The sequence below is a fragment of the Dysidea avara genome, chromosome 9 (assembly GCF_963678975.1).
Source record: "Dysidea avara chromosome 9, odDysAvar1.4, whole genome shotgun sequence".
NCBI classification, from domain to species: domain Eukaryota; kingdom Metazoa; phylum Porifera; class Demospongiae; order Dictyoceratida; family Dysideidae; genus Dysidea; species Dysidea avara.
The window spans coordinates 11,137,147-11,165,126 of NC_089280.1; the positions used below are offsets into that span (position 1 = coordinate 11,137,147).

The 27,980-nt window shown below is 38.0% G+C and overlaps 1 long non-coding RNA gene across 1 annotated transcript; it reads left to right on the forward strand.

The window, feature by feature from the left end:
* The first annotated feature begins 9,898 nt into the window (after positions 1–9,898).
* On the forward strand, positions 9,899–11,088 carry LOC136265639 (uncharacterized). The gene is made up of 3 exons (XR_010705643.1): positions 9,899–9,983; positions 10,078–10,132; positions 10,904–11,088. It is a non-coding gene; the product is annotated as an uncharacterized lncRNA (long non-coding RNA).
* Positions 11,089–27,980: the final 16,892 nt, after the last annotated feature.

Sequence of the window (27,980 nt, forward strand, 5' to 3'; positions counted from 1 at the left end):
TAGAAGAAGTCACCTTGTAGAGAGTTCAGTTACAAAGAAACCACCATGTAGAGAGCTCAGCTACAAACTAGTGACCTTGTAGAGACATCAGCTAGAAGAAGTTACCTTGTAGAGAGTTCAGCTACAAGGAAACCATTCTTTAAAGAGTTCAGCTGCAAACAAATCACCTGTACAGAATTCAGCTACAAACAAATCACCCTGTAGAAAGATCAGCTAGAAAAAGTTACCTTGTAGAGAGTTCAGTTACAAAGAAACCACCATGTAGAGAATTCAGCTACAAACTAGTGACCCTGTAAAGACATCAGCTAGAAGAAGTTAGCTTGTAGAGAGTTCATCTACAAAGAAACCATTATTTAAAGAGCTCAGCTGCAAACAAATCACCTATACAGAATTCAGCTGCAAATAAATCACCATGTAGAGAGATCAGCTAGAAGAAGTTATCTTGTAGATAGTTCAGCTACAAACAAATCACCCTGTAGAGAGATCAGCTAGAAGAAGTTAACTTTTAGAGAGTTCAGCTACAAAGAAACCATCATTTAGAGAGTTCAGTTTCAAACAAATCACCTGCAGAGAGTTCAGCTACAAACAAATCTCCCTGTAGAAAGATCAGCTAGAAGAAGTCACCTTGTAGAAAGTTCGGTTACAAAGAAACCACCATGTAGAGAGTTCAGCTACAAACTAGTGACCTTGTAGAGACATCAGCTAGAAAAGTTACCTTGCAGAGAGTTCAACTACAAAGAAACCATGCTGTAAAGAGCTCAGCTGCACACAAATCACCTGTACAGAATTCAGCTACAAACAAATCACCCTGTAGAGAGATCAGCTAGAAGAAGTTAACTTGTAGAGAGTTCAGCTACAAAAAAAAACCCATCATTTAGAGAGTTCAGCTACAAACAAATCTCCCTGTAGAGAGATCAGCTAGAAGAAGTTATCTTGTAGAGAGTTCAGCTACAAACAAATCACCCTGTAGAAATATCAGCTAGAAGAAGTCACCTTGTAGAAAGTTCAGTTACAAAGAAACCACCATGTAGAGAGTTCAGCTACAAACTAGTGACCTTGTAGAGACATCAGCTAGAAAAGTTACCTTGTAGAGAGTACAGCTACAAAAAAACCATTCTGTAAAGAGCTCAGCTGCAAACAAATCACCTGTACAGAATTCAGCTACTGTACAAACAAATCACCCTGTAGAGAGGTCAGCTAGAAGAAATTACCTTGTAGATAGTTCAGCTACAAAGAAACCACCATGTAGAGAGTTCAGCTGCAAAGAAATTGCCCTGTAGAAAATTCAGCCAGAAACAAATTGCCCTGTAGAAAGATCAGTTAGAAGAAGTTACCTTTTTAGAGAGTTCAGCTACAAAGAAACCATTCTGTAAAGAGCTCAGCTGCAAACAAATCAACCGTACAGAATTCAGCTACAAACAAATAACCCTGTAGAGAGATCAGCTAGAAGAAGTTACCTTGTTGATAGTTCAGCTACAAGCAAATCATCCTGTACAGAGATCAGCTAGAAGAAGTTACCTTGTAGAGAGTTCAGCTACAAAGAAACCATCATGTGGAGAGTTCAGCTGCAAACAAATCACCTGCAGAGAGTTCAGCTACAAACAAATCTCCCTGTAGAGAGATCAGCTAGGAGAAGTTTCCTTGTAGAGAGTTCAGTTACAAAGAAACCACCATGTAGAGAATTCGTTTACAAACTAGTGACCCTGTAGAGACATCAGCTAGAAGAAGTTACCTTGTAAAGAGTTCAGCTACAAAGAAACCATTCTGTAAAGAGCTCAGCTGCAAAAAAATCACCTTTACAGAATTCCACTACAAACAAATCACCCTATAGAAAGATCAGCTAGAAGAAGTTACCTTGTAGAGAGTTCAGCTACAAACAAATTTCCCTGTAGAGAGATCAGCTTATCTTGTAGAGAGTTCAGCTACAAACAAATCACCCTGTAGAAATATCAGCTAGAAGAAGTCACCTTGTAGAAAGTTCAGTTACAAAGAAACCACCATGTAGAGAGTTCAGCTACAAACTAGTGACCTTGTAGAGACATCAGCTAGAAAAGTTACCTTGTAGAGAGTACAGCTACAAAGAAACCATTCTGTAAAGAGCTCAGCTGCAAACAAATCACCTGTACAGAATTCAGCTACTGTACAAACAAATCACCCTGTAGAGAGGTCAGCTAGAAGAAATTACCTTGTAGATAGTTCAGCTACAAAGAAACCACCATGTAGAGAGTTCAGCTGCAAAGAAATTGCCCTGTAGAAAATTCAGCCAGAAACAAATTGCCCTGTAGAAAGATCAGTTAGAAGAAGTTACCTTTTTAGAGAGTTCAGCTACAAAGAAACCATTCTGTAAAGAGCTCAGCTGCAAACAAATCACCTGTACAGAATTCAGTTACAAACAAACCACCCTGTAGAGAGATCAGCTAGAAGAAGTTACCTTGTAGAGAGTTCAGCTACAAAGAAACCACCATGTAGAGAGTTCAGCTGCAAAGAAATCACCCTGTATAAAATCCTATCACAAACAAATTGCCCTGTAGAAAGATCAGTTAGAAGAAGTTACCTTGTAGAGAGTTCAGCTACAAAGAAATCATTCTGTAAAGAGCTCAGCTGCAAACAAATTGCCTGTACAGAATTCAGCTACAAACAAATTACCCTGTAGAGAGAGCATCTAGAAGAAGTTACCTTGTAGATCGTTCAGCTACAAATAATTCACCCTGTAGAGAGAGCATCTAGAAGAAGTCACCTTGTAGAGTGTTCAGTTGCAAAGAAACCACCATGGAGATTTCTGTAATCAATATATGTATTATATATATAATTTGTACATTTACTGATAAAATATTTAAAGTACATCTACTTCATCTTTTCTTCTTCCTGTGGTAAAAAAAAAAGATAGGTTAAAAAAGTCCCAAAGCTGGCCATAGGCTGGCTTTGGGGCATACAAATACAAAAAGAAATGAAATCTAATCCAAAACAGCCAAGCTGTAAAAAAAGGGTGCGGCCCTCAAAAAGGCTATGGTGAAAAAAGATGTGAAATCCAAGGTGGCGGCCAAGAAATGGTTGTGATGGTAGGTTAATGGTAAAAATTTTAATAACAACAATTCAGGTGAATTTGAATTGTCGTTATTAAAATTTTTACCATTAACCTACCATCACAACCATTTCTTGGCCGCCACCTTGGATTTCACATCTTTTTTCACCATAGCCTTTTTGAGGGCCGCACCCTTTTTTTACAGCTTGGATTAGATATCCTTATTTACAAAACCATTAAAACACCATAAAATACTTCAAGATGATTTAAACTCACTGAAAAGATGGGCAACTGACTGGATGGTGGAATTCAACATCTCCAAATGTAAAATTTTACAGATAACAACACACCATAACAAGAGTACTTTCACATACAAAATGTCCGACATTCCACTGGCTACAGTATTAGAACACAATTACCTTGGAATCCGTCTCCACCACAAATTATCATGGGATCCTCACATCAATTACATCTGTAACAAGGCAAATCGACTCCTTGGATTCTTAAAAAGAAATCTCCACAATGCACCATCAGAAATTAAAGAACACGTCTACAAACAATTGCTCTTACCATCATTAGAATACTGCTCAACCATCTGGGACCCCTATCATCACACTAGTATTAGTAAACTAGAAATGATTCAACACCGCGCTGCTCGTTTCGTTTTGAACAAACCCTGGCACAGATCTAACCAAAACCATGATAGCATCACAGACATGTTAACCAGTCTTGAATGGCCTACACTTCAAAACAGAAGAACAATTGCTAGACTCACCTTCCTATTCAAGATTGTCAGGAACTTACTAGCAATACCTGATCATTGCTTACCGTCACCAACTCCAGTGTCCTCCACCCGTGCTCAACATCCTCTCAAGCTAACTCAATTGCAAACAAGAGTTGATGTGTACAAATACTCCTTCCTCCCTCGAACAATTATTCAATGAAACTCCCTTCAAATTCCTAACATCGACACAATAGATCTTGAAACATTTAAGAACGCTGTAAGTAATATAATATAATATGTGATTGTAATGCTCATTAGCGTGTTGCCCCTAGTGGGCTTTGCTAATTATATTTATAAATATTTATAAATAAATAAATGGTGGATCAAGACACACGATATGTGGCGTGCGGCCCAAGAAGCCGGCGCGCTACACAGTGAGTATATTGACAGGAAGAAAGAAACGTCATTTTCACACCTTTGTATCTCGGTGATCCCTTATCCGATTGGAACCAAATTTGCTACAGCGTTGCCCGCCAGTTAAGGGAGTCTACATTCCAAATTTAAAGGAAATCGCTCCAGCCATTTCCGAGATACGAGCTGCCAAAGTTTCGATTTTTTTTCTTTCGTTTTTTTTTTCGTGTTTTCGCACACTTGCAAAAATTGTGTAAACGCGTACTCCGATCGCCTTGAAATTTGGCACACAGAAAGTGAGTCCAAAGGCGAATCCTAGCATCAATACTGAACGGCCATATATTAGAAACATCTGAGCAACACTCTTATCTGGGCATCTTAATTAACAAGTCATTATCCTGGTCTTCACACATATCTACCATAGCAGCAAAGGCGACAAAACCCCTCAACTTTTTGAAACGTAATCTTAGTAGTTGCTCACAAAGAGTTAAGAAATCTGCATACATCACAATGGTGAGGCCACAAATGGAATATGCATCAGCTGTGTGGGATCCATACTACAATTCACAAATTCAGCAATTAGAGAAGGTACAACGTCGTGCAGCCAGATGGATTTATAATGACTATAGTAGATTTAGCTCAGTTTCAGCAATGTTAAATGAATTATCCCTGCCATCTCTTGAGACTCGTCGCAAGATATCTAGATTACAAGTCCTGCACAAGGCACTCCATCACCAGCTTGCCATCTGCATACCATCATATTACTTACCATCAACGAGAGAAACTAGATCATACCATCCATTGCATCTCATAATTCCATCATCATCCACCAGATCATATCAGAGCAGCTACTTCTCAAGAACTGTTAAAGAATGGAACACCTTGCCTGTTAACATCATTGAAACATCTGATCCAGATTCGTTCACATCACTTTTACAATTATATTACCACACTAGTACTAGCTTGTAATTAGTTGAACAATTGGTTTACTGTATGTTAAGTTAGAACTGTTTTTTTGTTGTTGTTTTTTTTTTTCCTGAGCATACCAGCAGGGCTGACTGCTCAGTATAAATAAATAAATAAATAAATCAATCAATTTTGGTGCAAATCCGATGAATGGTTCAGGAGTTATGACCGATTATTTTCGTAAAACAAGATCGATTTGTTGTCACGTCTACAGGGTAAACCGCTTCATGGAATGAGTTGAACATTGCTATGTAGATGGAGTAACCATCGTAGGAGTGCCTTTTGGTGGTTTGATAGGAATCGAGATAAGGACCACGGAGATATGACACAAAACCCAACCTGTGTCACAATTACGCGATCGATTTTTATGAATAAAAAATTATTAGCTTTACGCCTACTAAGCAAACCGCTTAGAGCAATGAGCTGAAAATCGGTGTATAGCTGGAATAATCTTCATAGAAAGTCCTTGCAGTAGTACAGAAGAATCGGATTACAAACCACTGAGTTATGATTCGAAAGCCAACTCCGTGTAGCAAATGCGAGATCGAGATACTCTAATAGAACAGTCACCCTAATAGAGCATTCAGCTAATTTATTTACTCCATTATAGAATTCTATTACATTACAATTTATTCTGTAGGGAATTCAGCTGCAAACAGTTAATCTTATAGACAGTTCAGCAAGAAGCAAGTCACCCTGTGGAGAGTTAAGCTACAAACATATCACTGTAGAGATTCAGAACATTACAAGTCACACTGAAGAGAGTTCAGCTATAAACAAGTCATGCACCCTGTAGAGAGTTCACCTACAATTAAGTCACTCTCTAGAGAATTCAGCTACACACAAGTCACTATGGAGAGAGTTCAGCTACAAACAAATTACCCTGTAGAGAGATCAGCTACAAACAAAGCACTTTGCAGAGAGTTCAACTACAAACAAATCAATCTTTAGAGCGATCAGCAACAAACAAATCAACTTGTAGAGAGATCAGCTACAAACAAGTCAACATGCAGAGAGATCAGCTACAAACAAATCAGCTTGTAGAGAGATCAGTTACACACAAATCAACCTGTAGAGAGATAAGCTAGAAACAAATCACCCTGTAGAGAGTTCAGCTACAAAAAATCACCCTGTAGAGACATCAGCTAGAAACTAGACACAATGTAAGGAGTTCAGCTACAAGTAAATCACCCTGTAGAGTGTTCAGCTAAAACAAATCAACCTGCAGAGAGATCAGCTACAAACAAATTATCCTGTAGAGATCGGCTACAAACACATCAACCTGCAGAGAGATCAGCTACACACAAATCAACTTGTAGACAAACAAATCACCCTGTAGAGAGATCAGATAGAAACTAGACACAATGTAAGGAGTTCAACTACAAGCAAATCACCCTGTAGAGCGATCAGCTAGAAACAAATCACCCTGAAGAGAGGTCAGCTACAAACAAATCACCCTGTAGAGAGATCAGCTACAAACAAATCACCCTGTAGAGAGTTCAGCTACAAAAAAATCACCCTGTAAAGACATCAGCTAGAAATTAGACACAATGTAAGGAGTTCAGCTACAAGCAAGTCACCCTGTAGAGAGTTCAGCTAGAACAAATCAATCTGCAGAGAGATCAGCTACAAACAAATCACCTTATAGAGAGTTCAGCTACAAACAAATTACCCTGTAGAGAGATCGGCTACAAACAAATCACCCTGTAGAGAGTTCAGCTACAAACAAATCAACCTGCAGAGAGATCAGCTACAAACAAATCACCTTACAGTCAAATCTGTCTAATCCGACACCTGTGTGATCCAGAATCCTCTCTAATCTGACCAAAATGTCATTTACTGACACCTTTGTATAGAAAACAACCTCTGTAATCTGACACCTCTGTACTCCGTGATCCGACACAAAATTTGATTCCCTAGACTTGGAAATACATTGTTTTTGACCTTTGTAATCCGACAAAAAATAATAGCAGCATTAAAAACAATCACAAAAATATTTTAAAGCAACCAAAGCATTTAATTGGTTGAAAATAATAGAAGAAAAGCTGTAATACTTGCAAATTCTAAACTTTTAAAACATTGTGTGATCAGTTTTACCTGTTATTTACCTGCATAATCTGACATTATTCTAGATATTGTACAATATCGGATTGCAGAGATGACTTGATAATCCAACAACCTTCTTAATCCAGCAACATTTATGGCTTCCATTGAGCGTCAGATTAGAGAGGTTTGACTGTATAGAGAGTTCAGCTACAAAAAATCACCCTGTAGAGAGATCGGCTACAAACACATCAACCTGCAGAGCGATCAGCTACACACAAATCAACTTGTGGAGAGATCAGCTACAAACAAATCACCCTGTAGAGAGATCAGATAGAAACTAGACACAATGTAAGGAGTTCAACTACAAGCAAATCACCCTGTAGAGCAATCAGCTAGAAACAAATCACCCTGAAGAGAGGTCAGCTACAAGCAAATCACCCTTTAGCTAGTTCAGCTACAAACAAATCAACCTGCAGTGAGATCACCTACAAAAAAGCACCTTGTACAGACTTCAGTTACAAACAAATTATCCTGTAGAGAAATCAGCTAGAAGAATTCACCTTGTAGAGAGTTCAGCAACAAAGAAACCACCATGTAGAGAGTTCAGCTACAAACACATCACCCTGTAGAAAATTCAGCTACAAGCGAATCACCCAGTAGAAAGATCAGCTAGAAGAAGTTATCTTGTAGAGAATTCAGCTACAAAGAAACTATTCTGTAAAGAGTTCAGCTGCAAACAAATCACCTTTACAGAATTCAGCTACAAACAAATCACCCTGTAGAGAGATCAGCTAGAAGAAGTTACCTTGTAGACAGTTCAGCTGCAAACAATTCACCCTGTACAGAGATCAGTTAGAAGAAGTTTCCTTGTAGAAAGTTCAGCTACAAACAAATCATGATCACCCTGTAGAAAGATCAGCTAGAAGAATTCACCATGTAGAGATTTCAGCTACAAAGAAACCATCATGTAGAGAGTTCAGCTGCAAACAAGTCACCCTGCAGAAAATTCAGCTACAAACAAATCACCCTGTAGAAAGATCAGCCAGAAGAAGTTACCTTGTAGAGAGTTCAGCTACAAAGAAATCATTCTGTAAAGAGCTCATCTGCAAATAAATCACCTGTACAGAATTCAACTACAAACAAATCACCCTGTAGAGAGATCAGCTAGAAGAAGTTACCTAGTAGATAGTTCAGCTACAAACAAATCACCCTGTAGAGAGATCAGCTAGAAGAAGAGTTACTTTGTAGATAGTTCTGCTGCAAACAATTCACCCTGTAGAGAGATCAGCTAGAAGAAGTCACCTTGTAGAGTGTTAAGTTACAAAGAAACCACCATGCAGAGAGTTCTGTAATAAATATATGTATTATATATATAATTTGTACATAAATATTTAAAGTATTTAACATCTGCTTCATCTTTTCTTCTTCCTGTGCTGAAGAAAAAAGATAGGTTAAAAAAGCCCCAAAGCCACAGGCTTTGGGGTATGCAAATACAAAAATTAAAGAAGTGAAATCTAATCCAAAACAGCCAAGCTGTAAAAAAAGTGTGCGACCCTCAAAAAGGCTATGGTCAATAAAGATGTGAAATCCAAGGTGGCGGCCAAGAAATGGCTGTGATGGTAGGTTAATGGTAAAAATTTTAATAACGACAATTCAGGTGAATTTGGTGCCAAGACCAAGCGGCACCAAAATTCACCTGAATTATCGTTATTAAAATTTTTACTATTAATCTACCATCACAGCCATTTCTTGGCCACCACCTTGGATTTCACATCTTTTTTCACCATAGCCTTTTTGAGGGCCGCACACTTTTTTACAGCTTGGCTGTTTTGGATTAGATAATAACTATTTCCTCCCATTCCACCTTGAAACATTTGTACCATGTGTAGCTTGAATTCACATTCTTCCCTTCTTTTCTTCTCTTCAAATTTCATCCTTTTCTCTTCAAGCTCAATGAACATCTTGTCGCTGTCTCTCAACCCATCTGTCATCACTTTCATTGCTTTCGTCATAACATCTTCTAACACTTCACCCTTGCTTCTTTTCCTCTTCTTTCCTTTTATACCTGCCCAGTCATTTTTAGCAATATCTTCTGTGTCTGCATCTTTTACAGAGCCACCACTATGTTGTGAGGGTGGTGTGCCACTGAGAGAAGCAGTACCGCTTTCACTTTGGTTATCATCTTCCATGCCATTGGACTGCTCATGCACACTGTCACCTTGCCCCTCTATATCTGTTAGATCACCGTCAGATTCTATGGGCTTCAGTGTTTCTAGCAAGACAGGTGGGTGTGTGGCCGGTCTAGCAGCCAAGATTTCATCTAATTTATCAAAATATTTCCATTCAATCCTCTCATTTCCAGTCCCTTTGTTGTTGTCTCTAACTCTTGGCAAAGTTTCTTCACCCATATCAGAACAATTCAATATATTTTAATGTCATTCAGCTATAGTATGAAAATGTACTGTTTGTTCAATTAGAATTTTTTTTAAAAAAGTGATTCTACAGAAACCTGTTAATTTTAGCAACTTTTATATGCTCACCTGTATAGCACGTATATCATATAGGGGAGGGGTGGTGGGTCGCCCACGCACAAGAAGTGGCTGACAGTGAAAAAACAGTGTATAAGTATCATGCAACTGTTTAAATATATACGTTCTTTGATATTGTATATACATTAGTTTGCCAGCGATAGTTATAAACGGCGAACAGAATGTAATGAATCGCCCGCCCACGCACAATTTGCGCCTTCGTTAAAATGGCCTTGCTCAAAGACGATTAAATGTCTAGGACGTAGTTTTCTGTATAAATACTTTGGTTTGCTATCATGCTGTAATATTGAGCTGCTGTGTTATGCTATAATAATATTAATGCTTATATTATTATTTTAATGATGCTTCTATTACTTTAGTGCACGGTGGGAGGTGGAAGCGTCCATGATGACGATTGGGCACTGTGCAAATAAGGTGAGTGTATGCTTTGTACAAAGAGGGTGAGTGTATGCTTTGTACAAAGAAGCCCACGTAGCTGTGCAGGGCTTATCTTCTGTATAGTCTTTTTGTTTTTGTTTTTTTGAGGGGTAGCCAACGCCCATGCAAAACATCGAAATGGTGTACCAGAGGGGTTGCCAACGTCCACGCAAAGCACCCAAATGGTGTGTACGAGAGTCCCGATCTTTATGTATTTTAAAAGCATTTAGTGAGATTGCTAACTAGTAACTACCTGTACAGTTGTTGATCTACATCTTGTTTTAGCTATTCGTGATCGATCATTGTCTACTTTGTTAAACTCACTTTCTCCATTATTTTTACGTGATTTTGGATTTAGGATTTGGTTTCTAAATATTTGTGTATTTCTGATTGGATTTCTCACATAGTGTACAAGAGTCCCAAGGCATTGGCTACCCCTTGCTTTTTACCAAAAGTCAGTTCATCTCTACTTGACAAAGGTAGTCTGACCATCTAATTATGATATTAGAATCTAAATTAAATTCTTGATCACAGATACACATTTCCCTTGTTGCTATATGTGGTGGACCACAAAATTAACTAATGTAAACAACCCTTACCATACCTTGTAGTGTTTTATTTTTATGTGAATATGTTGTGTAGTGTAGTGTGTGTTTGTGTGTGTGTGTTTGTGTGTGTGTGTGTGTTTGTGTGTGTGTGTGTGTGTGTGCGTGCGTGATAAAGATTTTTTTAAATTCACCAATTAAAATGTGACCGTTTCTTCTACAGGTTTACATTTACATGCTGGAGATCTGCAAACACCTAACTTGAAAGTTTTATAATAACCTTTTTTTTTTTAAATTAATATTTATTTGATTACATTTACAAAGTTGGATCATGTGATCAAAATAGTCTAATGTGTTATTAGCATGATGTACAAGAGCTATTGACCATTGAAAAGTTGATGAATTAAACATTCACGAAAGGAATGCTTCTCCATTGCAACTCGCCCACGCAATATAGCGCGCGCGTCACTAATGATTAGTGCTCAGCCGGGGTATGCGACTATTGGATTGAGATGGTGATTTTTATAAAATTATTTGTATCATGTATAACGTTCGTCACGAACGGTACAGCTAGCTGAAGTATTCAAGCAAGGAGCGATCTAGCCTTGTATCACCGGGATTCGTTAAAAAGTTCGCACCTGGATTGTTGGGGTGAGCCAATATTTTCATTGCCAATGGTTTTATGTGTAATGTTAAACCCCCTACTTTGTACCATGAAAAAGGCCGTATTAAGCTGTTGCGTTTTACGTGAAAGTAGATGTCATCCTGGCCATTCCTGCTAGAACCGGGGAAAGATTTAAAAGTTATCTGACGCTCCATGACAGAGCCTTGAAAACCTGCTTCCAGTGTAGACGCGTGTATCTTGTAAACGAAAAAAAAATTTTTTAAAGTCGCTTAATTGTTTGATATGCTTTGTTCTACATTGCTCTCCTGTCTTGTTGACATTGTGCTCCACCAAAACTGTTGACAATCTCTCGTAAATATGCTTGTTTCGTTTGCACCCCTCAAGTTGTTCTTGAATTCCCTATTCACTCCAACAGCTGATTAACTTAAATACTTCTGTATCTGTCCAGTTTACCTCCATATCTTCACGGCTTTAGCACGCGTTTCACCACTAATCATAAGTGATCACCTGATCATGATTTGACAGCACTCTGTTTCTGTTTATACAGATATGTGAATCGGTTTGGCTCGAAGTGGACCACATCTGTTTGGTGGCCCGATTCAAAGTTGTATAGTCTGGTTTGATGTGCGTTTACATTGATAACGTAATTGATCTGATTCGATGCAGACCAGGTAGGTTCAAATTATTTGTTCAGTGTAAACGCGCTATTACTTAAATAACAGATCTGATATGCATATTTTCAATGAATCGTCGCATCAACTGTGTTTCTATTGAAACATGGTTTGTGTGAAACTTTCCTAAAATGCCATTATAAGTTCAAAACTAAACAGCCAAAAGCCATAACAAGGGCCATAATTATACACACTGCAATTGCAAATGTGCATTAATAGTTAAGAACTTCGGCCATACAGCTCTTCAGCAGCAATAAAAAAAAAGACTGCATCAAATTATGTTCTTCAGTGTTATTCAAGGACACAACAGAAGATGACAAAATATTGCATGCCAACACATAATACTGCCAGAATTTTAAATAATTCTCTGGAAGTATATCAGAAAGCGCTATGATCAAACATAGAAGTGTCCAGTTCTTCCACTCATCAGCCATCAAATTTGAGAATTCCAAAGTAATTTTATGTAGTATTCTTCCCACTGTTCCTGAGTTTAGACACCTCTTGACTTTTTCTTTGACTTCTTTCAAGTTGTGATGAGTTGGCAAATTGAGATCTAGCCAAAATTGCAATAATACACTTAGCTGTGCCAAGGCAGCGATTGTGCATTATATCAATTATTGAAAAGTGTATGTAGTCATAATACTTTAAGTTCATGAGTACTGTAAAACGACTTCCATTTCCTAATTCCAATTCATTTCTGCAAATGGTTAAAATGCTTCCAAAACTTTGAAGAGTTATGCTTAAAATCTGACGCCAAATTAGATATATATTGTCTCTTCGCTGAGCGAGTCATGGCAGTTACTTTATTGCGACAACGTCTATAGCTAGACCAAACACTAGGATCGCCAGATTTTATTGCCTGACGATGCAACCAGTCCCTTTGTTGCCTTGCAGAAATTATCTCTCGAGAATGGTTCCAAGGAGCACTAGTGCGCTTCACTCTCAATCTACGTAGTGGTACCAATACATCTAGAAAGTATTTCAAAACAATAGTAAAAGCTTCAGTACAAACATTAATATCATCAACATCAAAAACAACAGACCAGGAATCATCAAGTAAGATCTTATCAAGCAATTCATTGTCAAGTTTATGGTATTGCCTAAGAGAAATAATTTTATGATCAGAACATTGAGAGATACCACGAGCACAGAAATGAGTGAGAATAAAATGATGATTGCTACTGCCACAAGGAATAGCAGCAGTAGCCTGAAAATGAGATGGACTATTTGTAAGAATAAGATCCAGATGTGAACTAGTTGTAGCTGTCACCCTAGAAGGACTTTGTACAAGCTCAAGTAAATGAAACTGATTCATAAATGAACGTAAAAACTTAACCTGTGAAGAACTGGTCAATGTAGGATCAGAATTAAAATCACCCAAAATAACCAAACGTTGAGAACTATTTAGTAAAGCTTTTTCACACTCCATAGTAAGATAGTCAAAAAAAATGATAATCTGAGGGTGATCTGTAAACACAACACAACAGTATAGCACGTTTACTACCAGGATACAACTCTACCGATTCCACATTTCCATCAGAGAGATCAGAGCACAAACGAAAACGTACTTTGTTTGACATAACAACTGCAACACCCCCACCCCTTCTGTTCCTGGGCGTGGCATTACAAACATACGTTCAGCCACACCCCTACCCCCACCCCTTCTGAATCTGTTTCAGTCATCTCGTGTGTTGTGAGATGGTGAAGGAAATCTTCACCTAGTAAGACTTAGTCTAGCTGCCTGTATACTTCGTTCCTTGACTTTGCTACAACACTTGAGCAGAGGAACCCACTATCAGTAGCTGGGTTGAGTTGAGGGTTTTGTCCCCGAGATTCACCAATCTCCCTGAGTAAATGTGACTTTCCGTAAAACAAACAAAAACGGTAAGTTCACAAAATGAGAAAAATTTTCTAAGTCAGAAGTGGGCCCAAAAAAAATTGGCCCGGGTCGGGTCATCCGGGTCACATTTTCTCCGGGTTATCCGGGTCCGACCCGGTTTACAAATTATCTGGGTTTGACCAGGATTGGATCACGTGAGCAACGAAATTGTTCGTTTGACGACGTGGAAACTTATAGACGCTAGTCACGTAGCTCTTTCGTGAACCATGCCCACTTATCGCATTACAAATATACGTTCAGCCACGCCCATTTATTTGTAAGTGCAGTCTGTAGCACGAAACTGCCCGTTGGCCGTCTGCAAGCTTACGTGGAGCCACGCCCACAAATCGATTATTGTAAGAGTTGTACTCTTGCAGCAGGATAAGTACTTTTATGAGCCACACCCACTTCAATATATCGGGAATTGTAATACTAGGTATGTACGAAGCCACACGATTGTGGTATGCGTAGGAGCCTTATATTTTCGATTGTGGTATGCGTAGTGATTTTATTCCTCTCCTTAAACTCATCGTGAAACTCGTTGTGAAACTAGAGAAGAAAGAAGCTACAACTCTCACAGCGAACCTTGAAGTTATCTCGTCATTTTGTGAGCAGAGAAATGTCGTCAGATGCCATTTCAACTCCCCAGAGTCCAAAATTATTATCTCTAAAGCGTCCTAGGTCCAAAGAAGGCTCTAATCAATGTGGAAAAAAGTCTAAAAGAAACACTACTTGTCCTATATGTGATGAAACTATCAAAGAGCCCACCAAGCACAGAAAGGGTGACGATTCCATCTACTGTGAAGGCTATTGTGACGCCTGGATCCATCGCAGATGCGCGGGCTTATCAGCAGCGACCCTTGCTGTACTTGGTGAAGCTGGAGAAGATCAGACATTCTTTTGTCTGTACTGTGAATTACAAGCACACAAAGCCGAAATAGAGAACTTAATGTCAACGATTACTGAACTCCAAACCTGTCTCTTTGATTTAAAGCGCAAGTTAGATGCTACTCAACAGTTACAGCAGACATCAAAGTCTCAAACATCTGTTCCTTCAAACACTACAGCTAAAGAAACACATGAAATCCTTAACCAAAGCATGAACAATGCTGAGAGAAAATTCAATGTTGTAGTGTATGGCATTCCTGAGTGCCCTCAGAAAACCAATCGCCAACTCCGTACAAAGCAAGACTTGGAAAATGTAATTGATGCTATGTCCAAAGCTGACAATGAAATTGAGTCAAATGATATAAAAGACCTCTATCGTCTTGGAAAATATGATCACAAAAGCCAGCGTCCAAGACCCTTACTTATCAAATTCCTTCGTTCCAATGTGGCACTTGACATTTTAAGCTCAAAGAACAAACTAGAAGCTCCTGTATACATAAAACCAGACCTGACTCCATTTGAACGCCAAAAAGAACGCCTACTACTCAAAGAAAGAAGATCTTTAATTGATAATGGCACTGAGCGAAGAAATATTAAAATGAGAAATGATTCCCTGTACGTAAACAACAAGCTCCACTGCAAAGTAAGCACAGATGGTAATAAATTAGAGTTCATGTCAAAATCTGTTCAACAAACTATCAATGCTCCCACTACAAGCATGGAGTCCTCCTGACTCCCTGCTTCTACAAACTCTAATACAGTAATTTTAAGTGATTTAAAACTATCTATTGCAAATTTTTGTAGTGTTGTGAACAAACAAGTCCAGCTTGAGACCTTTTTAATCAACAATGACATTGACATTATTATAGGAACAGAGTCACACCTTACTGAAACTATTCAAAATTCAGAAATATTTCCAAAGAACTTTCATACTTACAGGAAAGACAGAAACAACTATGGTGGCGGTGTATTTATTTCAGTCAAGAACACTGTCCACTCCTCACAAATAGACACTGACTCACCTATTGAAATTGTGTGGACGTATGTTCATGTTGGCAAGAACAATGATGTAATCGTTGGTTCTTTTTATTGTCCCCCTCACTCAACCAACACAGTACTTGAGGATTTGCAATCCTCTGTAGATGCAATCAAACAGAAATACCCTCGTATCCGAGTCATTCTTGGTGGTGACTTCAACTGCCCAGGCATTGACTGGGAGCACGGTACTTTAACAGAGTCATATGTGCCATGTCACTTCCGTGAAAAACTCATTACTTTAGCTGAAGACACCCAGATGACTCAACTAGTCACTTTTCCAACTAGATGTAATAATACATTAGATTTATGCTTCACCACTCACCCAGATTCTGTGTTATCTTGCGAGCCAGTTCCTGGTTTTAGTGATCATGATGCAGTCATATTATCTGTCCAAACTCCGACACGTATGATTAAACAACATCCCCGAACCATCTACCTCTACAAGTCAGCTGACTGGGATACAATCAGAGAAAAACTGTCAGAACTATCACATGTTTACTTTGAGTTAAATAACTCTACACCTCAAAACCTAGATGAAAACTGGATGTTCTTTGTACAAAACCTACAACAAATCATTAAGGATCATACTCCTACCAAAGTATTAAGCACAAGGACTCATTTACCATGGATGTCTACTACCTTAAAGCGATTAATACGAAAAAAGCAAAGAGTATACAACCGAGCCCGGCACCACCATCGTGAAAACGATTGGTTAGAATATAAATCATTACAGAAGGAGGTGGATCATAAACTTAAGCATCAACACAAATCTTATGTAACAAACCTGATTTCAGCATCCAACAATAAAAAGTCATTGTGGCATTACTTAAAAACTCGAAAACAAGGAAACTGTGGCATTAGCACTTTAAAAGATCCACAAAGTAGCCATACCGTGACAGATCCATTCGATAAAGCCAACATCTTAAACCAACATTTCAAATCTGTATTTACAACTGAAGATACCTCCACCATCCCTGATAAAGGTCCATCTCTATTTCCATCTTTGCCAATGTTTGAGATTACTGAGCAAGGAGTCTACAACTTAATATCCAACTGTGATTCATCCAAATCTCCTGGACCAGATTCCATTCATCCATATGTACTGAAAACTACAGCAACCGAAATCTCTCCTATATTAACTCATATCTTTAAACAATCATTAGAGTCTGGTACTGTTCCATCAGAATGGAAACATGCCTATGTTACTCCAATATTTAAAAAAGGCACAAAATCTGACCCAAGAAACTATCGTCCTATTTCACTCACATCTGTAGTCTGCAAAACAATGGAACATATTTTAGTAAGCCAAATTATGAAGCATTTAGAAGACCAAAACATCCTATCAGAAAACCAGTTTGGTTTCAGATCCAAACACTCCTGTGAGTCTCAACTATTTGTTACCATTAATGATATTACTAAACACATGGACAACAACCACCAAGTTGATGCTGCAATACTAGACTTCTCCAAAGCATTCGATAAAGTAGCACATTCAAGACTCCTATACAAATTAGAATATTATGGAATTAGAGGAAACATGTTACATTGGCTGAAATCATTTCTCCACGATCGAACACAACAAGTTGTAGTGGAAGGTTCCAAATCATCTATTTGTGAAGTGATATCTGGTGTCCCTCAGGGGTCTGTACTTGGCCCTGTACTGTTCTTAATTTATATCAATGACATTGCTATGAACATCAAAAGTGAAATACGACTATTTGCAGATGATATATTACTCTACAAAGTTATAGCAACACCAAATGACCATCACATTCTGCAGAATGATCTAAATTCTTTAACCAAATGGGCAAGCGACTGGCTGATGGAGTTCAATATTCCTAAATGTAACATTTTACAAATAACATTACATCACAACAAAAGTAGCTTTACATACAAAATGTCCAACATCCCACTCAATACAGTATTGGAACATAACTATCTAGGTATCCGTCTTCATCACAGATTATCCTGGAACCCCCATATCAACTATATCTGCAGCAAGGCTAACCAACTTCTTGGCTTCCTAAAAGGACCTTGCACACTGCACCAATAGAAATTAAAGACCACCTATACAAACAACTATTACTACCATCCATTGAGTATTGTTCAGCCATCTGGGATCCCTACCACAATACAAGTATATACAAACTTGAAATGATCCAGCATCGGGCTGCTCGTTTTGTTCTAAACAAACCATGGTTCAGATCTAGTGAGCAACAACACGACAGTATAACAGATATGCTGACATACCTTGAATGGCCTAGTCTCCAAGACAGAAGGACAATGACTCGACTTATTTTGCTATTTAAAATTTTGAGAAGGTTAATAGTCATACCTGATCGTTGTATACCACTATCAGTTCCAGTATCATATACTCGTTCCAACCACTCCCTCAAGCTATTTCACTTACCAACAAGAATCGATGTTTACAAATACTCTTTCTTACCACGAACAATTATTCAATGGAACCAACTACCTATCTCTGATATTGACAAGACTGACATTGACACTTTTAAGAACAATCTGATTGGTATTGTGTGTAATTGTAATGAACATTAGCGTGTTGCCCCTGGTGGGCTTTGCTAATTAATAATAATAATAATAATAACACCCAATTGCTGTCTGTAAACTCACAGTAGCTACGTGGAACCAAACCCACTGACTGATTTTAAATTATGAACTTACCGGCTTAGTTATCACATAAATACTTGTTTACTCAACACGAATTGAACGCTAAAAACGTAGTCTCGCTCGCTTGAGACTACCCGAAACATAGCTCTTAACGCACGCCTCGGCTTTAATTAATCCGGGTCAACAGTAGTGACGCTGATGTGAGTCATTATTAATTAACAGTAAAATTATATACACACAAGGTCTATAACTAGCTATGCTATAATGTAAACAAATGCTGCTTGCATGGCATGCAAATTTATATATTATGTTATTCTATAAGTTGTAGCCCTGGCCATGGTTTGTAGCTACAGTATCCATTGGTGACGATCGTCATAGTTGAACATCATGTGACATCAAAATTAGTAAGCCTTAAACAAGTATAAAAACAAACCATCTTATCTGACTTACAAGCTACAATCAAATTGAAGTAGAGACCTGTGATATACTCAAATAAACATTGTGTCCTAAATGAGTATGAAGGACAGGGGTACTAATGTATGAACCAGCATACTCCTGGCATACTTATGCAGCATGCTTCTTAGTAAGCCTGTGACAAATATTTCAGTAAAATAAGAAGCACGATAGGCTAGTGTGTTATGTCAGCATAATGCTAGCATATTAGGTAGATATTTCAAACTTAATTCCATCGATACTCCATAATAGAGCAGTCATTGAAAAATGCAAACTGCAATGTAACACTCAAATACATTATGCATACTTCCTTTGATCAATACTCTCTAATAGAACAGTCAGTGTGTAATGAAATGCTCTAATAGAGCATTTGCTGATCAAAATATTCTAAAATTTATGGTAAGGAATGTTGTTAACCTAGGAAGGGACACTGTATGAAGTGCATAATATGCAAATATTTTGGGAAATTCCTGAAAGCATTTTGGGCAAATTTTTGAACATATTTGGCTCAGGCCTACTTCTTATAATAACAAATTAAGTTTGGTCCCACTGAGTAGTAACAAATGTACGCTTTGTAGAGATATAGTATCTACATAAATACGGTTGGAACTCTTCACAATGACTTGTTCCATTTCCTGTTCCATCCAACCCTCATGGCATATATCATAAATTGTATGAGCAGAATTTTCTTCTTCTTCACTGGCAGTCTATGTGCCTAGGGTGTGCAGCACTTTCTGTAGTAGACTAAAGCACAGTTGAACTGAAATGTCAAGGCCAACTACTCAAGACTCAATGGTGGCCATTACACTTCGCTTTTATCTATTTCAGTACATTAAACAATGCTACAAAATTACAAATGAAGAGTTACAGTATGTACAAAATAAATGTGCATTTATATGAGGTGTGACAGGGACTTACCAAGAGATTTCCCTTAAATATATCATGTGATGTCAATCATGAATTCAGGCCTTTGGCTAAATCATAATTCAAACAATGTGGTGCGTGTCATATTGCTGTCACAGGGTTGTGTGTGCTCTGCCATGAAGCTAGTGTAGCATAACTGACATTGAGTTAGTTGCTTGTGATGGCTGGGCAAAGGTTGATGGATGGGAAAGGAACTGCAATGGTAGGGCAATGCCTGCTCATGCCCACCCTGGCCATGGCTACACCTATGGTGTGTGTGTGTGTGTTTGTGTGTGTGTGTGTGTGTGTGTGTGTGTGTGCGTGCGTGCGTGCGTGTGTGTGTGTAAATCTTTGTGCCCATATGTGTACATAGTTTATTGGGTGGCGATGATTGTGTGGTAGCAATAGTCTGGCCAGTAGTTTTTTTGTATGATAACTGATGAGGTCCTGGTAACACATCTCAGTTTTTCTACTGGTTATTTTGCCATTAGTTAAGTCAACCCAGCAGTAGTAATGGAAAAGTGTTGACACTAAAGAAATGATTGACAACCTCCTACATCTCACTTATTGGGTTGAAAGCAGGGGGATTTGTGCCATCATCTGTGAACCTCCTGGTCAATGCTAATCTGTGAAGTACATGCTAATCAATAAAGCAAAGTGTATAAGATTCTCTAGTAGCAATAAATAGTTTGAGTTTGTCCGCCTTTCCATTGTACATAGCATTGCCGTATGCATGGAAGGTTTCCAAACTCAAATTATTTATACAAGGTAAAGGCTACCATAAATGCTAATTATGCTATGCAATGGTGACATAACCAGCTGATACAGTAGGACCTTGAATCTTGATTATCCAAACTTTTTATTATCTGAACAGTGTAAGTGACTGTTCTATTTGATTAGGTGAACGTCCTATTAGAGTAAGTGTATGTTATTAGAGCAGTTGAACGAAACTTACTTTATAAATGAATGGGCTTGATTTATACAAACGAATTCACTTTTCTTAACACTTTTATAATTAAACTGGCACACAGATGCTTGGATAGTGGAGGTCCTACTGCACTTACTATACATCAGTTAGAGAAACAAAATAGAAGTTGTCTTATACGTAAACAATTTACTTGGTTATGTGTGACCCAGTCCTAGATAATTAATAATAATAATAATATTGCACTGCTTGAAGTATCTTAGTTTACTACAGTGGTATATCCCCAGTATATGGAACGGTTAATTGTTTGTTATTTTAGTAGTTTTTCAGTAAACCCACATTCACTGATGTTTTACTGAGTTTAAAACTTAGTAAAATAATTATGTTCCATATACTTAAGTTTACTGACACTTTACTATCAGTATAACTACAGTAAGGCATCTTAACAAATTAGTAAACTAAGAACCTTCAAGCAGTGTTGCCTTCAGAGAACATCCACATATGTCTCAAAAACAGCCCTGTGGGTATACATAGGCTTCTTAAAGAAATTGTCACTAAAACGGAAAGGAATATTACCCTTTAGTAAAAGCTTACTGCTATTAATCACTCAGAAATAGCATGGTAAACAATCTTGGATAATCTAAATCGATGTGAAGAATGGAGAAGACATAGTATTCCTAATGGTTACCTAGCAGATATCTATGTTGGAATTTACTTTGATGCTAAATTGTGACTTGGTTCCAGCAATTCCAGCATTCACAGTACAGTGTTGGTGTATTTTACTTGGTTATTATAAACTTGGTCCATAGTATGAGATTTAAGCCTGAAAATATAAAACAGCAAAGTTGTAAAAAAAGAGTGCGGCCTCCAAAAAGGCCACAGTGAAAAAAGATGTGAAATCTATGGTGGCGGCCAAGAAATGGCTGTGATGGTAGATTAATGGCAAAAATTTTAATTACAACAATTCAGGTGAATTTGTGTTGCCTCCTCCACCAGGATTCAGCACCAAATTCACCTGAATTGTAGGCACCAGCCTATTATGCTGGCATAATTTTGAGCATAATAGGTGCCCGAAAGCATCAAGCATAATGCTAGCAGAATAGGCAGAATAATTGTCATACTGTAAGTGTTAAATGATACAAGAGGCCATAGCAAGAGATTTATACAACCAATGACAAGAATTGATTTTTATCTATATTCCTTCTTTCCCTCCGCTATCAAACTCTGGAATTCTCTACCCCAACACGTGATTGACTCTAAGGACATTGATTAATTTAAGCAAAGACTAGCTGGTCTAGCAACAATTAATAATATTGATTAAGCTATTTGTTTGTTTGTTTGTTTGTGATCTGTGCATCATACTCTTTTCAGAGGCCTGCACAGTAATAATATAATAAGAAGAAGCAAAAATGCATGCCACAGAAAAAGGTTGACTTACAGAACAGTCGATGCCACTCATATGGTATTAAGTAATTATTTGACATGACTGTTATTATAGTTTACAATGTAGCCAAATTCTTATTGCATAATGAGTAGTTGTTCATAAGCCAAAGTTTATCATTATCCATTAGAAAGTAACAAAACATGGGAACTGTAGCAAAACGTTTGGGCATAATTTGAGCATAATAGGCAAAATTTTTGAGCACTGCAGCATAGCATAATAGGCAAAATTAAAGCATAATGGCTGGTGCCTACTGAATTGTCATAATTTAAAATTTTGCCTGCCACCTGGGATTTCACATCTTTTTTCACCCTGGCCTATTTGGGGGCCACACTCTTTTTTTACAGCTTGGCTGTTTTGGTTTAGATATCACTTCTTTTTGTATTGCAAGCCACAAAGCCGGCCATAAACTGGCTTTAAGTGCTTCCTTTTAACCTGTTTTTTCTTCTTTACTGCAGGAATTGTGGTACAAAAGAAGGAATTGTGTGTATAGCTTTTTGTCTGATTAAATATTTGTATATTTAACACTCATCGTCTGAATGATTATCACATACTGTTACAGTAGTTAATAACGTGACTTCTTACATAATTGAACTGTAGCTGAAACTCTCATTGTTTGTAGCTGAACACTTTTCAGGGCGACTTGCTTCTAGCTGCACTCTCTACATGGTGATTTGTTTCCAGAACATATTTCAACAGGGTGGTTTGTTTGTAGCTGATTTTTTATAGGGTAACTTGTTTCTAGCTAATATCTTTACAGGGTGACTTGTTTCCAGCTGATCTTTCTACAGAGGGATTTGTTTGTAGCTGATCTCTCTACAGGGTAACTTGTTTCTAGCTGAGCTATCTACTGGGTGACTTGTTCCTAGCTGATCTCTCTACATGGTGATTTGTTTCCAGCACACATTTCTACTGGGTGATTTGTTTGTAGCTGATCTCTATACGGTAACTTGTATGTATCTGATCTCTATAGGGTAACTTGTATCTAGCTGATATCTCTACAGGGTAACTTGTTTGTAGCTGATCTCTCTACAGGGTGACTTGTTTCTAGCTGAACTCTCTACTGGGTGACTTGTTCCTAACTAATCTCTCTACATGGTGATTTGTTTCCAGCACATATACTTCTCTATAGGGTAATTTGTATTTAGCTGATGTCTCTACAGGATGACTTGTTTCTAGCTGATCTCTCTTCAGGGTGACTGCTCTATTAGAGTATCTCTATCTTGCACTTGCTACACTAAGTTGGATTTCATGTTATAACTTTGTTGCTTTAAGTCTGATTCTTCTACACCATTGAAGAGCCTTTCTAAGATGATTACTGTACAGCGATTTTCAAAGCATTACTCCAAGCAGTTTATCTGGTAGGCGTGGTACGTAAGTGGTCGTTTTTATTAGCTAATCTTGATTGCATAATTGTTACACACTGTTGGTTTTTTCATCGTATCTTTGTGATGTTTAGCTCGATTTCTTTCAAACCACAAAAGGTTTGAGGTTCAATAGTTAACCTTTTCATCCACTGATTTTCAGCTTCTTCCCATAAGGCTATACCTATTTGATCTTATGTTGCGCGGGCAAAATTATTTTAAATTTGGGTAGGTAGGTCGGTTTGAAAATGAAAAAGATATAATTTTAAACACAAGCATACAAAATGCAAATAATGAATGTAGCTATAATAGTACATACACAGTTAAAAATCTAGGTTTCATACTCTTCTGGTAGCATCAGATATCTCCAAAAGAGCTTTCCCATCATATTCTACAATTTTAGAGCATTGGCGATCTTCAATGGTCCCTTTTGGACTATATCATGAGGGTGCTGATGATGTGTTGTCTTTAATTAAGTACACGTGATCTGCACATGTGATTTTCAAAATTATTTCATTTGAAGAAAAATGTAGTCGGTCGGGCCCGGATCAAATAGGTATGGCCTAAGCGGTTTACCCTGTAGGCGTGACAACATATTGGTGTTATTTTTTGTGAATAATCGCTAATAACTCCTTCACTGATTATTGTATTTCAGCCAAACTTGGCACTAAGATGTGCCTTTATACCCCCTTCTGTATGCCAAATTTCAAAGCAATCGGATAGGGCGTTTGCGTTTTGTGGCAGTTTTTGTAAGTGTGCGAAAAGAGGAAGAAAAATACAAAGAAAAAAACTGAAGAAACTAAGCCAATTTTTGAAGTCGCGTAGCTATCTCGGGAACGCTTGAAGTGATTTCGCTCAAATTTGGTATTTGGAGTACTGAAGTTGACAGGTGTGTCTACAGCATAATTCGTCTTGAAATTCGTAAATCATCACAGAGTTATGTAGGTGCAAAAATCGCATTTTCTTCCTGTCAATATACTCACAGCGTTGTGCACTGGCTTCTTGGCCGCACAACACACTACCGCCTGTCTTGATTATTGCTGGCATCTCTGGGCCTTCTGAACCTAGTTATGAAGAAATCAATTCTTTTCTTCTACCATTAGTAAAAGAATTACCGTAATTTCTTGCAAAAACATTTTGTGCTAAAAAGTTTCATGTAAAAATATTTTTGTATGATTTACATGAATGACTGCTCTATTAGAGTAGTTCAATCTTGCATAAAAGTTTCGTACAAATTTTGCATACAAAAATTATTTTACAATGAGAAAAGCAAATTACGGTAGATCTGTGAACAGAGGGTTTCCGGTGGTACACAATGACGACCATGTTATTGTACGTGCAGCTTTATTGGCGACAGTATGTGACATTCCAGCAACACTTAAGATAGGATGATTTCTTAGCCACCAATCCAAACATATTTGTGTGTCTGTGGCAGATCCAACAACATTGAACATGCTCTCAGCTGTCCTAACGGAGCCTTCCCTACCATCCGCCACAATGACATCCAAGATTTGACTGCAGAATTAATGTCAGAGGTTTGTCATGATGTATCTACTGAACTTCCCCTTCAGCCTTTGAGTGGTGAATCTCTCTACAGCTAACCAAGATGTCGGTGCTCACTTGGACATCAAGGCTTCTGGATTCTGGGGTTCTCGGTTTGAACCTACTTTTTTTGATGTTAGAATATTTAACCCTTATGCCCCTTCAAACCGTTGTAATCCCTATCGCCAGCACAAAACTTCGAAGCGCCGTCAGTATGAGGAGAGAGTGTGAAAGGTGGAACATGGTAATTTTAGTCCTCTTGTTTTTTCAACTTCTGGAGGCATGGTTGCCTCCACCACTGTGGCTTACAAGCGCCTGGCCTTCCTCCTATCTTGTAAGTGGAAGTCACCCTACTGTAGGGTGATGAGCTGGCTTTGCTGCCGTCTTGGCTTCTCCCTATTGCACTCTGCCATCATGTGCATAAGGGGTTCTCGCTCCTCCTCTGGTCATCCCTTTAAGGGTCATGTTCCAGCATCAGTTGACCTTGCACTGGGGGAGGGGCGTCTTGGGGCCATTTAAGCCCCATTCCCCTTTTTTCTATTCTGTATTCTGTAGGTTCTGTTTCAGTAGCTCTGTAGGTGTAGGGATAGGCTAAACCCATTTTATAGAACATCTTAGCATAGAGTAGAGTGTGGTGGATGGGAGTGCCAACTAGGGCCGGTTCTTCTTTCTTTAAAAAAAATAAAATAAAATTCAAACATGTTTGTTGGAAGTGTGACAAAATTTTTCCATGCAATGATGAATTTTCCATACAATGATGCATTGAAAAGGGTTGACTTTTCTGGGGTTGCTGTTGGTTCTCCTAGATCTCACAATGAACATAAAGATAATGCTATTGACACTCTCAGACTGAAGGCTACTACTCAATCTTGTCTTCTCATCAAAAAAGTCAACACCTGACTAATTCAGATGTAACCAGTGAAGATATTAATCAGCATTTTCTCTCTGTTGCTCAGAAAACTGTTAGTGATTTACCATTTTCTGATATCTCTGTCACCTCATATATTAACAGAAACACTGATGTGTCACCTTTAAAATTGTCTGAGGTTGATGTTCAGGAAGTAGTCGAGTGTATCTCTCATCTGCATGGTCATAAGGCGGTTGAGGTTGATGGCATTCCTACAAAGTTTGTTAAGGCCTCTCCTGTCTGTATGGCTATGCTTTTGGCCAAGTTAATTAACAGGAGTATTGTGTCGGCCACCTTTCCAGATTGCTGGAAATTTGCTATTGTAACACCAATTCCAAAATCTCACACTGGTTCCTCGCTGTCCAACTTTCGCCCCATTTCTGTGTTACCAGTCTTTTCTAAAAGGGTTGTTTCTGATCAGATAATTGCTTATTTCAACAAACATGATTTGTTTTCACAAAGACAATCTGGTTTTCGTTTTGGACATTCAACGCAAGATGTTCTCTTGCACGTTTCTAACTCTTTCTTTAGTGCTATTGATCATGGTGAATATGTTGGTGCCATATTTCTGGACCTGGCTAAAGCGTTTGATTGTGTGGACCATTCTATTTTATTGCAGAAGTTGGCTTGTTATGGCTTTAGTGATAGTGCCCACTCGTGGTTAAGGAGTTTTCTACATAATAGAATGCAGCAAGTTATTTTTCAAGGTTGTTTGTCATCTAGTGGGCCTATCAAAGTTGGAGTTCCTCAAGGGTCAATTCTGGGGCCCTTGCTTTTTTCTATTTATGTAAATGATTTGCCAGGTGCTATTACTTTTTCTGATATCAATATGTATGCAGATGACACTGAGCTTCACTTCAGCCATAGTGACCTTTCTGTTGTTGAAAAAACTTTTCAGGCTGAAGTAGAAAATATTTTTACTTGGCTGGTTGTTAACAGATTGAGGTTGAGTGTATCTAAATCATTGTGTATGCTTATTGGTTCTCATCAGAGAACTAGAGGTTTGAATCTTACATTAACATTGGATGGTGATATTTTAAGGCAAGTTTCTTCTACCAAATATCTGGGCGTATATTTGGATCAACATCTTACTTGGCAAGCTCATGTGGATTATGTTCTTAGTAGAGTTAGAAGGAAGCTTTTTGCTGTAAATTGAGTCAAGCCGGCTTCCTCTAATGTTCTGCAGTTATTATATCAAGCTTATATTCTACCCATTTTAGATTACTGTAATACTGTGTGGTCACCATCAAATTCTGCTGGTACTCATCGTTTAGAGAGACTTCATTCTAAATTTACATCATCACTACCATCTTCTGATAACTTTAATTTGCGATTGTCTCTAACTGAAAGGCGTACTTTTCATACCGCTCTTCAAGTTTTTAAGATTGTTAATAGGATTTCTCCTCCTTATTTACATGGAGTTTTTTTATTTGCTGTAGATGTCACTGGTCGCTCTAGTAGAAACGTACACAGGTTATATGTTCCCAGTGTTCGAACTAATTTTGGCAAATGGTCATTGGCCTTCAGGGGCACAGCCATCTGGAACAGACTACCACCAGCACTTTATGGTGCTAAAACTGTCAGAATTTAAGAAATTGTATTGCATGTTGTAACTTCGTTTTGTGTATGTATGTATGTACTGTAAGTTACTCATATTGTATTTGTGTTCTCAGGGCATAGCTGAAAAACAGCCTTTTTGGCTGATGTTATTTTCCCTGATTAAATAAAATTTTAAAAAAATTAAAATTCGCCATGACTGAACTTGCTGGGAGTGGAGGAAATGAAGGCTACAAGAACATGAAATAGTGAACACTGATGTTTACTAAAGGAGATTGGTCATGCATCATAACCTCAGGTATGTCTATGCTTGTATTACTGTATGTTAGAAGTGGTGCTGCTAATCACGTATTTGAATAATTGTTATGTGGTTGGCATTGAGATATTTAATGACAATGTGTGTTAATATTGCTCATTGTTTCAAATTGTCACAGGGATGCACTGATATAGAGCAGATGGCTCAGGAGACACTGGAG